Genomic DNA, 16,603 nt, shown 5'->3' with positions numbered 1-16,603 from the left:
TTTTGGTTTAAGGGAGTCCCATTTCTTCAAATGGGAAGCATATTTACTGAAGTAAATCTGGTTTGCACATCTCAGTAGGCTCAATGCAGCTTCCATATTAAATTGGCATTGTTTGTGACCAGTCTGAAAGGAGTGGTGGTACTTGCACTAAATCTAGACAATGTATAGTGATTGTTCTTTACTTCCTTCCCCCTCCCCCACATAAGCTCAAAATGCCCATTTAGCTTATCTAGTCCAACCTGGTGCTCAGCCGGCCACTTGAGGTGTCTCTTTTGTTTACAGACTTGATCACTTTTTACCAACATGGTATGCATTGAGGATTTTCATCTTTTACTTTTTCTCTACAAATCTTGGAATGTGATTTATTTTTGTGATCAGTTGGGTAAGTGAAGCTAGGACATCAATATTGATGTCCAGTTCTCAGTATACATTCAGATGTGAAAACTTTCTGACTAAGGTTACTGTACTGGATTAAAATTCCTCATTGCTCACTTTCTAACAGAAGGATATCGAAGCCAGCACTATTACCTACAGAAAATGTAGCAATTTATACTCCCCTCTAGGCTGGCATGAATGCTGCAAATAGTGTCTTAATCTTGGCTTCAGCAGTGCAGATTTTATTCTGGCTTCGGGTGCTGTCTGGAGTTTGCATGTTCTCCCTGTGAATGCATGGGTTTTGTCTGGTTGTACCAGATTCCTCCCACAACACTTGTTAGGCAAGTTGGCTGCTGTAAATCATGCCAAGTATAGTTAGGCAAGAGAGAACCGGGCATGTGCTAACTAGTGTGTTGGAGAGTGTAGGTAACAGGGAAATAAGTGGCTGAATGTGATTGGAGTTGTTCTGAGAACCAGCATAGATTCAGTAGGCTGAATAGTCTTGTATGTTGTAAGGAAAATGAAGTACAGAGTAATGCAGATTTCTACCACTCTACTGGTTCCTATTTGCTAGCAAATTGTTAAATTTTCTTTTTGTATTTGGATCCTTATGGGGATGTAACTCCTTGAAGTAAAGAATTTTAAGTCCTATTTCTTGAATCCCAGCTTCTATAAGGTTTATTGATTCTTTTTCACTCCTTTCATTGAACTCATTAGACATTGTAACTGTTGTGAATCACTTCACCTTGCCACTTATCTCCGTGGTTTTTGTAAACTGCTGATTATGCTTTTGACCTCTTCATCTTTGTAAATGTTTCCTCAATCTCCTCAACAGTTCCTTCTTCCCCAGTAAATTGCTTAGCACCAATATTTCTGTATTAGTACTATATAAGCATAAAGTTAGCTGTATCTGAACACTGCCTAGGAGCCAATTCTTTCTGTTCTGCATGACTACTTTGGGGCTACATTTATTCAATAAGCTATTAAGGAGCTCTTGTAAACATTTGTTTTAAAAACAGATTTATTGTACTTTTGTCTTTGATATCAACAACTCACAAATGGCAATGGCTGTTCAATATAAAGTACCCATTTTTCACACCTAGTGCTTTTGATCATTGAAGAAATTTAGGGTTCTTCTCTTGCTCAAGATTTGCCCAATGTCATGTCATTAAGTGAGCCAAAGGTAACGAATGTAAGGAAGAGTTTTTACTGCTGCTTAGGCTTGTGATTTTGCTACTGCATCAGAATTTTGTCTGCACAATATTGCACAATATATCGGTACTTTCAATATATATATCGGGACAGGAAGTAACTGTTGATCTGTACGGCATGCATTGATAAGACAGCTTGCTTATTCTAATGATGTTGGCTAGTTAGATGAACTAGCGTATGTTGGTGTTTATGCTTCACTTCAATTCTCCCTGCCGATTTCATCTAATTCCATCAGCATTTTGTTCCTTTTTATCATTCATGTACCTGTAGAGATTCACTTTAACCGCACAAACATGAGTGCATTAGAAATGAAAGAGGAGCAGATTGGTGTACCTGCATTACCATTTGGTTAGAAAATGGTGTATCATTCATCTCAGAATGATCTTTTTATAGGCCTATCTAATGATCTCTCTTGTGCATATACAGTTGCAAGAAAAAGTTTGTGAACCCTTTGCAATGATGTGGTTTTCTGCATTAATTGCTTATGAAATATGTTCTGGTCTTCATCCAAGTCACAATAGTAGACAAACAATCTATCTAAGCTAATAACACACAAATAATTGTATTACTTCTCATTAATACTGAGTACATTATTTGAACAATTACAGTCTAGGTTCAAAAAAAATGTGAACCTCTGGGCTAATGCCTTCCACAAAAGCTATTTGGAGTTGGGTGTTCCAGTCAATGAGATGAGATTGGAGGTGTGAGTTGTAGAGGTGCCCTGCCCTATTTTTTTTTAAAAAAAGACACACAAAATCAGATTTCTGACTGAACTTGCTCTTATCAATAAAGATCTGTTTATGTGCACTGTGGCTCGATCAAAATACTTTCAGAGGATCTTAGAGGAAGAATTGTAGAGGTGCATGAAGCTGGAAAAGGCTACAAAAGCATTTCTAAAGACCTGTGTGTTCATCAGACCACAGTAAGAGAAATTTTCTACAAATTGAGGGAATTCAGTACTGTTGCTACTCACCCCAGGAGTGGATATTCTGCAAAGATGACATGAAGAGCACAACGTGTGATGCTGAAGGAGGTTTTAAAAAAAAAAACCCAAGGGTAACAGCAAAAGACCAGCAGAAATCTCTAGAACTTGCTAAAGTCTGTGTTCACGTGTCCACTATAAGAAAAACACTGAACAAGAATGGTGTTCATGGAAGGACACAACGAAGCAATCCACTGCTCTTTCAGAAACAAAACATTGCTGCACATCAAGTTTGCAAAAGACCACCTGGATGTTCTACAGCACTTCTAGGACAATGTTCTGGGGACAGTTGAGACAAAAATTGAACTTTTTGACAGAAATGGACGCATCTATGTTTGGAGGAAAAAAGGCACTGCACAGCAAGACCAACCGCTCATCCCAACTGTGAAGCATGGTGGAAGGAGCATCGTGGTTTGGGGCTACTTTGCTGCCACAGGGCCTGGACAGCTTGCAATTATTGAGGGACATTTTGCAGGAGAATGTCAGTGTAGTGGGCCATCACCTGAATTGGATGATACAACAAGACAATGATCCGAAACATAAGAGTAACAAGACAACAACAGAATGGCTTAAGAAGAAGAAAACTTGTGTTTTGGAATGGCCAAGTCAGAGTCCAGACCTTAACCCAATTGAGATGCTGTGGCATGACTTGAAGATGGTTGTTCATGCAAGATATCCCAGAAATATTGATGAACTGAAACAGTTTTGCATGGAGGAACGGTCTAAAATTCCTCCTCGCCATTGTGTAAGTCTGATCAGCAGCTGCAGGAAACATTTGGTGGAGGTTATTGCTGCTAAAGGAGGTTCTACCAGTTTTTAAATAAAAGGATTTGTGTACTTTTTCCAGCCTGGACTGTGAATAATTAAATGATGTGTTCAATAAAGACTTGAAATGTACAATTGTTTGTGTTATTATTTGAGGCAGATTGTGTTTATTATTATGACTTGGATGACAGACCACATTTTGAGTAATTAATGGAGAAAACCAGGTAGTTGCAAAGGCTTCACAAACCTTTTCTTTCAACTGTACTAAGTGATTTCCTCTCCAAGCCTCCTTGAGAAGAGACTCCAAAGATTCACAGCTCTCTGGATAAAGCTACTGTAGCGATGTGCTACACACAGCACTGAAATAACGACACGCAGTCGGTAAGTCGTTTCGAGACTAGTTTATTCAAACTTTGCGGTGCTGGCATTTAATCCCTAGTGCCCACCCTCTCCGGGCAGAAATGATGTCAGAGGTGCATTACCAAAGTCTCCCCCCGTGCGCTGTCTATTTGTGAGCCGGTTCGCCTGTGCAGAAAGTGGGTCGCCACATAACCCATCCCCAGAACCGGTGATATACCCCCCAATGTCCACAGTCTGGATCAGCCTCTGTTTGGGAGGTCTGCCTCTGCGCCGCGGTGCCTGAACCTCGACCGGCTGCGCCAAGTCCACATGGGCCGGTTTGAGTCAGTCCACCGTGAAATCCTCCTCTCTCCCCCCAATGTCCGGAACGTACGTTGTCCCGTTGTTGTTGATCACCTTGAATGGCCCCTCGTACGGCCGCTGTAGCGGTGCCCGGTGTCCGCCCCTTCATACAAATACAAACTTACAGTTCTGCAGGTCTTTGGGTACATGGGTCGGGGTCCGTCCGTGCTGTGAAGTTGGTACGGGGGCCAGGTTGCCGAGCCTTTGGCGTAGTCTGTCCAGGACTGCTGCGGGTTCTTCCTCTTGCCCCCTTGGGGCTGGTATGAACTCTCTCGGGACGGCCAAGGGCGCGCCGTACACCAACTCGGCCGACGAGGCGTCCAGATCCTCTTTGGGCGCTGTACGAATTCCAAACAGGACCCAGGGAAGCTCGTCCACCCAGTTAGGTCCTTTCAGGCGGGCCATGAGAGTCGACTTCAAGTGACGGTGGAAGCGTTCCACCAGTCTGTTGGACTGTGGGTGGTAGGCAGTTGTGTGGTGTAGCTGCATTCCCAACAGGCTGGCCACAGCTGACCACAGGCTGGAGGTGAACTGGGCACCTCTGTCGGAGGTAATGTGGGCCGGTACCCCGAAGCATGCTACCCAGGTTGCGATCAGTGCTCGAGCGCAGGAATCGGCAGATGTGTCGGTGAGCGGGACCGCCTCTGGCCACATCGTGAACCGGTCTACCATCATTAGGAGATACCGCGCTCCTCGGGACACTGGTAGGGAGCCCACGATATCCACATGAACGTGGTCGAACCTCCGGTGGGTGGGTTTGAACTGCTGCGGCGGGGCTTTAGTGTGCCGCTGCACCTTGACTGTTTGGCACTGCGCGCACGTTTTGGCCCATTCACTGACCTGCTTGCGAAGTCCGTGCCACGCGAACTTGCTGGAGACCAGCCAGACGGTTGTCCTGATAGATGGGTGCGCCAAACAGTGTATGGAGTTGTAAACTCGCTGCCTCCAGGCTGCCGGGATGATGGGGCGAGGTTGGCCGGTAGCCACGTCGCACAGGAGGGTCCTCTCACCTGGGCCTACGAGAAAGTCCTGCAGTTGCAAACCCGAGACTGCGGTCCTGTAGCTGGGCATCTTGTCGTCTGCCTGCTGCGCCTCTGCCAGTGCTGCATAGTCCACCCCCAGGGACAGGGTCTGGACAGCTGGTCTGGAGAATGTGTCCGCCACGACGTTGTCCTTTCCCAAGACATGCTGGATGTCCGTCGTGTACTCGGAGATGTAGGACAGATGTCGCTGCTGGCGAGCTGACCAGGGATCGGACACCTTCGTGAACACGAAGGTCAACAGTTTGTGGTCCGTGAACGCGGTGAATGGCCTGCCTTCTAAGAAGTACCTGAAATGCCAGATTGCCAGATACAGTGCCAACAGCTCCCGGTCGAAAGCACTGTACTTGAGTTCGGGTGGTCGTAGATGCTTGCTGAAGAACGCCAGGGGTTGCCAGCGCTCCTCGATGAGTTGCTCCAGCACCCCACCGACTGCTGTGTCAGATGCATCCACTGTGAGGGCGGTCGGAACGTCCGTTCTGGGGCGCACCAGCATTGCGGCATCTACCAAGGCTTCCTTGGCTTTAACGAAAGCGGCCGCGGCCTCCTTGTCCCAAGTAATGTCCTTGCCTTTACCCGACATCAGGGTGTACAAAGGGCGCATGATATGGGCTGCTGAGGGGAGGAAACGGTGGTAGAAGTTCACCATACCAACAAACTCCTGCAGGCCTTTGACCGTGTTGGGCTGGGCAAAGTGGCGGATCGCATCTACCTTGGCGGGCAGAGGTGTTGCCCCGTCTTTGGTAATCCTGTGGCCCAGGAAGTCGATGGTATCGAGACCGAACTGGCATTTGGCCGGGTTGATCGTGAGGCCGAAATCACTCAGGCGGGAGTAGAGCTGGCGGAGGTGGGACAGATGCTCCTGACGACAACTGCTGGCTATAAGGATGTCGTCCAAATAGATGAACGCAAAGTCCAGGTCGCGTCCCACCATGTCCATTAGCTGCTGGAACGTCTGTGCGACATTCTTCAGGCCGAACGGCATTCGGAGGAACTCGAACAGGCCGAACGGGGTGATGAGTGCTGTTTTGGGGATGTCTTCAGGATGTACTGGGATTTGATGGTATCCCCGGACGAGGTCTACTTTGGAAAAGATTCTTGCCCCGTGCAGGTTTGCTGCAAAGTCCTGTATGTGTGGCACGGGGTAGCGGTCTGGAGTTGTAGCCTCATTCAGTCTGCGGTAGTCGCCGCATGGTCTCCAACCCCTGGCTGCTTTGGGCACCATGTGCAGGGGGGAGGCCCATGGGCTGTCGGACCTCCGTACGATCCCCAATTCTTCCATCCTCTTGAACTCCTCCTTCACTAGGTGGAGCTTTTCTGGGGGGAGCCTTCGTGTGCGGGAGGGGTGGCCCCTTGGTCAGGATGTGGTGCTGAACCCCGTGTCTGAGCATGGCTGCCGTGAACTGCGGTGCCAGAATCGATGGAAAGTCCGCCAGGATTCTGGTGAATCCGTTGTCCGACAGCGTGATGGAGTCCAGGTGTGGGGCCGGCAACTTGGCTTCACCCAGGGAGAATGTCTGGAAAGTCTCGGCATGTTCCAGTCTTTTCCCTTGCAAGTCGACCAGCAGGCTGTGAGCTCGCAAGAAGTCCGACCCCAGGAGTGGTTGGGCCACGGCGGCCAGTGTGAAGTCCTACGTGAACTGGCTGGCACTGAACTGCAGCTGCACTGTGCGGGTGCCGTAGGTCCGTATCATGCTGCCGTTTGCAGCCCTCAGGGTGGGTCCTGGCTTCCTGTTGCGGGTGTCGTACCCTGTCAGGGGCAAGACGCTGATCTCCGCTCCGGTGTCGACCAAGAAGCGACGTCCCGACTGTTTGTCCCAGACGTACAAGAGGCTGTCCTGGTGGCCAGCCGCCTTAGTCATTACCAGCAGCTGGCCCTGGCCCTTGCAGGGCGGGTGACAATGGTGGGCTTTTGTGCCCCACTGCTGGTGATAGAAACACCACTGTTCACTGGCCTCCTCACTCCTGCCTGTGTGTTGTTTGCACTTCCCTGCCAGGCCTGGTCTGGTCTGCTGTTGGGCGCGTGGCCTGGTAATCTGACCAACGGACACCACGCTCTCCCTCGGCTTTCCACAGCACGTCTGCCCGGGCTGCCACCTTCCGGGGGTCGCTGAAATCTGCGTCGGCCAGCAGCAGATGTATGTCCTCGGGCAGTCGCTCTAGGAACACTTGCTCGAACATGAGGCAGGGCTTGTGTCCATCAGCCAGGGACAGCATCTCATTCATCAATGTTGACGGCAGTCTGTCTCCCAAACCATCCAGGTGAAGCAGGCGGGCACCCCGCTCACGCCGTGAGAGGCCAAAGGTCCCAACGAGCAGCGCTTTGAATGCTTCATATTTGCCTTCTTCCAGGGGCGACTGTATGAAATCCGCAACCTGGGCGGCCATCTCCTGGTCAAGGGCGCTCACCACGTGGTAGTAACGCATGGAATCAGAGGATATCTGCTGAATCTGGAACTGGGCTTCTGCTTGGCTAAACCACACGCGTGGTCGCAGCGTCCAGAAAGTCGGCAGTTTTAGCGAAACTGCGTGAACAGATGAAGAGTCGGTCATCTTTGGTCCAAATCCCGTTTGGACTGTCGGGGTCACCAATTTAGTGATGTGCTATACACAGCGCTGAAATAACGACACGCAGTCGGTAAGTTGTTTCGAGACTAGTTTATTCAAACTTCGCGGCGCTGGCATTTAATCCCTAGTGCCCGCCCTCTCCGGGCGGAAATGACATCAGAGGTGCATTACCAAAGTCTCCCCCCGCGCGCTGGCTATTTATGAGCCGGTTCGCCTGCACAGAAAGTGGGTCGCCACACTATTTTTCTCTCACTCAACACAAAGAGCTTGCTCTACTATTCAAAAGATCCAGCTGTAATCCTAATTCTGTACCACTCTGTCTAATTAGAATTCATCCCCCAGCTCTTTTAAACAGCTGATGTCTTAACCTCAAGTCTTAGCTTGCACCACCCTATGAAAAAGAATATTTTAAAAGGCTTGGAACCCTCTGAGACAAAATGATACATGTCACCTTAGAAAGTAACCTTTATCCTTGAACAGTAACCTCCTAGTTTTAGGCTGTCCAGTTGGAGGAAAGAACTGCTTCATAACCAGCATGGACTTGTCAGGATCGTGTAGGTTTCAAGTGCCAAGGAACAATTATGCCAGCTGACACAAACATAGATACAGTCTTTCCTCAAGACTACCCACTTGTCCCATAATCAGTTAAGTAAAGCTCTTGCCAATCTTTCAATGTATTTATACACTTCAGTTATGGAAACTAATAATGCACATAGTATTCCAGATGTGGTCTCATAATTCCTCTATGTAACTGAGCCACGAAGTTCCCGCTTTTGTATTGAATTTCAGTAAGCTTTATCTTATCGCATATTAAGCTTCTGCAAAACAAGTTCTGGAATGTCTGGACCATTCTGTATCTCAGAATTCTTCAGTCCCTCACAATTTTTAAAAAGAATTAAATATTTTATAAAATCTTATTGGAATTCTTAGTAATTATTCTAATCTGAAAAGGATATTGGCCAGATTTGCTTAATTTCTACTTGAATGATAAATATGCCAACCTAGGTAACAATCTGATGAAACTTCACTGTTCTCCCTCTTATCACAAGTATATTCTTCCTTGGGTAGAGGGACCAGTCCTGTACCAAATAATCTGAATGAATTTCACAAGAGCATTATCTTTGTTCATGTACTAAAATTTTCTTTCAACGAAAGTTAACATACCAGTTACGTTCCCAATTGCTTGTTCTATCTGCATATTAACTTTCAGCAATTCACATATATGAATACTTTGGCCAACTCAACAGCAATCAATACCTTTCAGTCACTTGCCATTTAAACATACTTTCCTATCCACATTTGCTGATGGCCACAGCAGTCTTCCTGTGTACTGAAATCAACATTTTGGATGATTTAGTTATTGTTTTGAACAACTTTCAGTAAAGCTATTTAAAATGTTCAATAGCAAGTCAAAGGACTTGGGTGTAGTCATTTTGATTCAATTACTTGTGAATTCCACAAGTCAATCTTTCCCTATTCACTTTTGAAATGTGGTACTCAGGAAATATAGGTGGTGTAGAGTCAAAATGGGCACCATTCCAATTTTTGATGCTGAATATGTGCCATATGTTCTAACCAATTCAATTGGCTTTCCTACATAAAAGCAAAAAAATCATATGGACAGTCAATAGATTAGGCAGCCTCTGGCAAAAGATAGAGTTCAGTTTTCAGTCCAATGCCCTTTCATCAAAACTCAGAGGGCTTTCTGGTTTCTGCAACTGATGGCATCTGAATTGTGTACTGCAACATAGACTTAAGAAAATGAACATCAATGGCTATTAATGGTGCTAAGTGCAATTTGAGGGTAATCTGTCTCAGTTAAGAATAAATCTGATGCTACAGTTGTCAGTGCTGTCCAAAGTGTTGACAAATTGAATTATTTTGTTATGAAAGTATTTTTTTATTCTTGCCATTAAATCATTAATGACCTTACTGTTCATGAATGTGATTATTAATTCAAGTTTATTAACAAAATCTTTGTATAATAACGTGGCACGACAGTCCTGCCTTCACCCCAGTAGGTTGCCTAATGTTGTAGGTTCTCTCAAATAAAACAGCAGAAGCATTTTATGTTAAGAAAAATCATAACTCATTTATTGAACACCAAAAAAAACAGAACAAGGTACGGTAAAAGTCCCTTACCTAATTACCTCATCATGTCAGACCAGCCTCCTAAAGTGAACCCCAACCCAATGTCAGTGGTTATGAATTCTGTACATTTCCACCAATTACGTTATCTGCAATGTCTTATTCAGCAGAAAACTGGGGAAAGCAGTCTCAGTGGTATCCACTGTTACCAAAGTTGTTTGCCAGAACATCTTGTAAAGCTGAACAGAAAGATAAACCCCAATTCTGCATCACATTCTCCATCCCCATCTGTCCAATCTTCCCAATTTGCTTTCCTTATTCCTTAAGATTAGCATTATAATAGTTTGCCTAAATGTTCCTAAGAAGGAAAACTTTGTTGGTATATTTCAAACATTCAGTCGGAGCTTTACCCACTGTTGTGTCTCAAGAGTTTTCAGTTTTTATTCCTGATTTCCATCATTTGCAATTGATTTTTGATTTGCTGTTTGTTATTGTGGGCATACTGTAGCATGCATGTTAATTGTCCATGCATCTCCAACATTCCATATTGGAGATTCTGAAAACTGTAGAGATTTTGAAAACAGATGCCAAATTATGGGCTCTAATCTTTTATATGTCCAAGCAACAGATAGATTTACAGAATTTTGAATGTTTTGCAAATTGACAATAGGATGAAGAGGTCATTTGCAACTGAGGATTTTCTGGTAGAAGGCAATGTTATTTCTGGCATTCCTGGTTTGCTATTACTGCCAATACTTCTGTTTCACTGGATTTATTGTTAAATGCTTTGCACTTCAAAGCTACCACTAACTAGTGAGCAACCATGTGAAACTTTCTCATTCAGTCAAACACCAGATTAGGAATGCCACCAGCACGGTTGATTTTATTTAATCTGTTTCAGATTTAATTAAATCTATTTAGTTTGAACATTTCACTCACCAGCCTAGTTTGTGTCTTTGGCTTCTGTTGCTGGGTGGCTGGAGACCACAAGCTTCTCCTGATCTTTGAACCAGTTCCTGCCCTACAGTGCCTTTTTGCTTAACTCTATTAATCAGCTGAGACAGTGTTTTAGCTAAAAAGTGCACATTTTCAGAGCTAACTTTTAACAATATGCTATTGATTGTATTGAAGCCATTTTTTAAAAAAAATCCTTGCCTTGGAATAGAAAATTGAATGAATTGTTCCTGTTTTCCACCCTTTCCTATGTGCACTTGTTACATTTCTATTTCTCTCTCTGGAACTTGCTCAACTCTTGTAAGTCCTGCTGATTCCTGTAGCTCCATCAACTTGCTCCCATGCTGATTTCTGTGAGGACTCGATTTCCCCCCCCCCCCCACTTACTCCATCGTGCTCATTCTGATGAATGAATTCTCAGTACTCAGCTTCCAGTAGGTCTTCCTTTTTCCTCAGCCAAGGATTCCACTACAATGAGGCATGATCCAGTCTTGATTCCTGGTTGTACTTGCACCCATGCTTTTGTCTTTCAGTCAACCTCTGCTTTAACTGTACTCAAATGACTTGGCCGCATCGCCGTCTGTGGGAATGAATTCCACTGATTCATCGTCCTTTGGCTATTAAAATTCCTCCTCATTTCTGTTTGAAATGGATGTCCCTCTATTCTGAGGCTGTGCCCTCTGGTCCTAGACTCACCTGCTATAGGAAACATCCTCTCCACATTCACTCTATCCAACTTGTGGTTTCTTCCTGATTACACTTCTGATCTCATGTCAACACTCTGTCCTTGTCTTCCTAAATGTTACTGAAGATCAGCATAATTGGATCGGTACAACATTGTGGGCTGTAGGGTCTGTTCCAGGCTGTACTATTCTATGTTAATTCAAGCTTTTTTGGGGAAAAAAAAAGCATTTGAGCTGATATAGTTGACTGGACTCAACATTTGACTTCAATGGTCCAAAACCATTGTTCCTTCATGGTAGATGCAGATAACTTTTTTTGCCTTTTCCAGCTTTTCTGGAGGTGCTTTCTTTACCTCATTATTGCAGTTAAACTTTCGGTTTACCATCAGTATTTTGTTGTTTTCTTGCTTCTGTTGCATGTAGTTTTGTCTTACTTGGCCATTTCCCATCCCCCTTCCCCCCCCCCCCCCCCCCATTCCACCCTCTCTGCGTTGCCTTCGTGGCAGTTTACCGCAGCTGTACCCTGGCTACTGAGGGAAAAGTTATTTTCTCTCTGATTTGGCAGTGAGTACAGCAATGACATGCAGCTGTGAGTTTTGCGTCCATTTCTTGATGGAAGCCACAAATCTCCTGGAGTATGACACTCTATGAAGAGTGCAATTTTAATCCAATTTCATAATCTGTTTTGGAAGATCAATTCACAGCGCTTAGAGCAGCAAAAGGCAGTAATTACAATTTCTAGAGATCAATCTCTTTTTTTTCCCACTGCCAAACATGTAATGGTGCAACTTTTACTTTCTGATTATTAGAAAATCTGAGATGTACTTTTTAAACTAATTAAAATTAAGTGGCATTGTTTTTCAGAGCAAACAGCTTCCATTTCTTTCTCCTAGATTGCAGTGTCATTTACACAGGGAACATGTTTATAGGAATTTGGAGTCCTAGAGTCATAGAACACTACAGCACAGAAACAGGCCATTTGGCCCATCTAGTCCATGGCAAACTATTAATCTGTCTAGTCCCATCGACCTGCTGGATCATAACCCCTGGAGCCTTCCATTCATGTACCCATCTAAATTTCTTAAATGTTGACATCAGACCTGCATCCCCTACTTCTGTCAGCTCATTCCACACACTTGCCACTGAAGGAAGTAATTCCCCCTCATGTTCCTCTTAAATATTTCACCTTTCATCTTTAACCTTTGTACTGTACGCTGGCAATCTGAACATGTACAGTGTTATGTTATAAGACCAGAAGATATAGGAGCAGAATTAGGCCATTTCATTATGACTGATCCAATTTTCCTCTCAGCCCCAATCTATTACCTTTTTCCCCATATCCCTTTATAACCTGATCAAATATACATTGTCTACATTATGCCTTAAATATACATAGAGTTGGCCTCCACAGCTGCCTGTGGCAAAGAAATCCCCAGATTCACCACTCTCTGGCTAAAGAAATTCCTCCTCAACTCTGTTCTAAACGGCCACCCCACTATTCTGAGGCAGTGTCCTCTGATCTTAGACTCTCCCACCAGAAGAAATATTTTCCCTTTTTCACTTTCTCCCTTTAATCGTGGATCTCTTTGGACTTGCCAGTCAACTCACTTAATCCATTTCCTGCCTTTTGCAATCATGCGAGTAGTTCTGTTTCCCACACCACGTATAGGAGGACATAGTAATATGACTAAAATTGTAACACTGCCCTCTGATGGTGCTCATAGGATGTGCACTGAAGAGTCAATTGTGAGCAACATTTGGACCTGACGTGGATGATTTTAATGTGGAGTCTATCCAAGTACCATTGTTTATGGCATTTGTTAACAGATTTCTTAAAATTGAGGTCTTCAGTCCCAGAAGTATTTTCACAAACATCATACAGCACCTGTAGCAATTGTACATGACCTTGTTGTGATCATGGCAAAGCTCTACAAACTATTTTAAATGCAATAAAATTCTGGAAACTTTCACAAGGGTATAATTCCCAGAGTGCTTCCAAACACTATGACTTGGCCTCATGCAGCTGAATCCATCCTTGTGAAATTAGAAATACTTGTGGAAAAATTAGGGTCCTTTTTTCTGGGATGCATGTCTATTGCTGATGCCCTAAAAATAGGAGGGGTTGATGGCTGCTTCTTAATTTTCCAGCTTCATCTTTCTGCCACACTTGCAGTCAAAAATATTTTTCCTGTGTTGTTCTGACTTCGTTCCCCAGTTAGGCAGTATATGCTTCATTGCAGTTTAGAAGGACATTGCTTGAAGCACTAGAGATATTGAAGTTATTCAAATTCTTTGAATAACTTCTTGGCTATTAAGTGGAATTTGGCCAGAGTTATCGTGAAGAAATAGCAGAACTTTCACCCTCAATAATGCATTTCTAACTACAGGTAAAGGGTCTGCATTACATCTTGTATTCTCCTGATTGTCTTAACTAAGCAATACAACTTTATAAAATCTGAGACGAGCTGGATTGAATTTTTGGCTACATACTCTTTTTAGTGTCATTTTTGATACTTGCAATTGTTTTGGTTTGTGGTAATAAGAAACCTTGATTCAGGAGGGAATCTCTCTTTCTGTATTGCCCTAATAAGAATAACTTTTTGTTGGTCTCAGTCAAGGCTGTAAAAATATTGAAGCTTTATTTGGAGGTAAGTCTGTCAGATTCAGTAGCCCAATTGAGAAAGCCTGCAGATTCTGGAAAACCAAGCAACCCAAACAATGCTGGAGGAACACAGCAGGCTAGGCAGCATCTAAGGAAATGAGTACAGTCGACAACTTGGGCCAAGACCCTTCAGCAGGAATGGTGGATAAAAAAAGATGAGTGGAGTTAAAAGGTGGGAGGAGGGGAGGGAGAAACACAAGATGATAGGTAAAACTGGGAAGAGGACAGGTGAAGTAAAGGGCTGGGAAGTCAATTGGTGAAAGAGATACAGGGTAGAAAGGGGGACTGTATTAGGCAAGGGCAAAAGGCTATGGAAGACAAAAGGAGAGAAGAGCACCAGAGTGAGGCAATGGGCAGCCAAGTAGGTAAGCTGGGAGAGGGAAAAGGGGACGGGGAATGGTGGGGGGGGCGGGCATTACTGGAGGTTCGAGAAATCAATGTTCATGCCAGACAGAATACAAGGTGTTGTTCCTCTAACCTGAATGTGGCCTCCTCATGACAGTGGAGGAGGACATGGACAGACATATTGGAATGAGAAGTGGAGTTAAAATAGATGGGCACTGGGAGATCCCACTTTTTCTGAAGGACGGAGCATGGGTGCTTGGCGAAGCGGTCTCACCGATATACAGGAGGCCGCACCAGGAGCGCCAGACACAGTATATAACCCCAAGGAGACTCATAAGTGTTGCCTCACCTGGAAGGACTGTTTGGGGCCCTGAATGGTAGTGAGGGAGGAGGTGTAGGGGCAGATGTAGCACTTGTTCTGCTTGCAAGGATAAGTGCCAGGAAGGAGATTAGTGTGGAGGGGCAAATGGACAAGGGAATGAAAAGCCTCATCCTGAGAGCAGATGTGGCAGAGATGGAAGAATTGAGAGAAGGGGAATGATATTTTTATAAGTAACTGTGTGGTAAGAGGTATAGTCAAGGTAACTGAGAGTCTGGGTTTATAATGGATATCAGTAGATAAGCTGCCTCCAGAACTTGAGAGATCAAGAAAGGGGAGGGAGGTATCAGAAATGGACCAGGTAAATTTGAGGGCAGGGTGAAAGTTGGAGCCAAAGTGGGTGAAGTGGACGAGTTCCGCATGGGTGCAGGAAGCAGCACCAGTACAGTCGTACAGTAGCATAGAAGAAGTGGGGGATGACCTCTAGTGTAGTCCTACTGAAAGTCCAGTCTGCAGGCAGGCGATTCGCAACCAAGAAAATGGAAAATATGGCACGATCAAAGTAGCCAGTGGAAGCTGCAAGATGGTAGCAAGCTGTGTTTACATTTTGCTTGTTTGCATGTGTGTCTCTCCCGTGTTAGTTCAAATTGTATATGACCAGAAGGGCAAGATGGTTGATAATTAGAATTTGAGTTTACTTATAAAATTAAATGTTTTGCAAATATTTTTTGTTTGTTACTCTTAGTCTTTTAGATTACAAAACTCTGACAAACTTGATTACCAGCTGGTATTGGCGTGAATCTTGTGCATTGTTATTTCATCAAAAAAATTACACAAACACTCCCAACTTTCTTTTTTTTTTAAAAAAAACTTGCAAAGGAAACGGTAAACAAATTTCACATCATTTGACAGTAATAATAAATTGCTGTTTGTGATTCTGAAAATACTGATCCTTTGGAAATTCTAGCGATTTGGAATTTGGTTCACTTGGTGCTGATTACATTCTCCTAACACAAACCAGAACCTTGACTTCTCATATTCCCATGAAACATATGGTTTTACTGGAAAATTCATATGTATCTGTACTGTGTAAAATCTTAAATGAATTAGAACAGGGGTGTCAAACTCATTTTAGGTCACGGGCCGGATTGAGCAAAATGCAGCTTCATGCGGGCCGGATCAGTCGGACGCGTGCAAACGCAGCTTTCGTTGCCTCCGTTTTTTCAGCCTGCTCTCATGTGTCTCAGTCTCTGCTATAACTACAAAGTGTTTCACTTTACAAATTCCGTTTCTTATGAAGAAGACTGCTGAGCAAGACTGCCGAATAAACACTAAAAACCCTGAAAACCTGGTACCTGAATAAACTCAGCATTAGCCATATCATACGCCATAGGTGCTTCGATTACTGGGGCCAGCTTTAATAGTAATTAGATATTATCTCGCGGGCCAAAGATAATTCCACCGTGGGCCTTGAGTTTGACATATATGAATTAGAAGTTTGTTTAAAATATTAATTTTAATAATATCCATCCAACAGGAAAATCTGCCAGTCCATCCCCATCAAAATCTTGAGCCTGCCAGATTAATGGAATGCTACTGTGGTTTGGCTGTATCCATAAAGTTAGTGCCAGGATTCTTTATTTGAAGAAGATTGCATACTTTTGTAACTAGCTTATCAATAATTGTTCAGATCTCCATTATTTGATTAATGTTCCAAACAAGTTAACTACTTATCCTATGTGTAGCTGCAATCCAGCCCATTAAGACAAACCATATTGGCCAAGGATTGGGTTCAAAAGGCCAAGTTGTGAAATGCAAATTAACAGGTTGCAGACTGATTAATTAGTGCCACTCTGCTGCTTTTGTTTTAATGTTTAACATTAGAGATCCAGTTTTAACTCAACTTTT

At 44.0% G+C, this 16,603-nt stretch overlaps 1 protein-coding gene across 5 annotated transcripts in view; it reads left to right on the top strand.

The window, feature by feature from the left end:
* The window catches only part of slc7a2 (solute carrier family 7 member 2), a 131,229-nt gene that overhangs the window by 1,879 nt on the left and 112,747 nt on the right, over positions 1–16,603 (top strand). Inside the window, exon 1 of one of the 5 annotated variants that reach the window (XM_073064583.1) lies at positions 288–306. The exons of the other annotated variants lie outside the window; for them this stretch is intronic. The gene's annotated coding sequence lies outside the window, so the exon portion shown is untranslated. Of the gene's footprint in view, positions 1–287; positions 307–16,603 lie in introns of those variants that run through there. 5 annotated transcript variants of the gene reach the window in all.

This window comes from Hemitrygon akajei, chromosome 13 (assembly GCF_048418815.1).
Source record: "Hemitrygon akajei chromosome 13, sHemAka1.3, whole genome shotgun sequence".
Lineage (NCBI taxonomy): Eukaryota > Metazoa > Chordata > Chondrichthyes > Myliobatiformes > Dasyatidae > Hemitrygon > Hemitrygon akajei.
The sequence above is the reverse complement of the archived record's forward strand: the minus strand, read 5'-3'. Positions and strand labels throughout refer to the sequence as shown.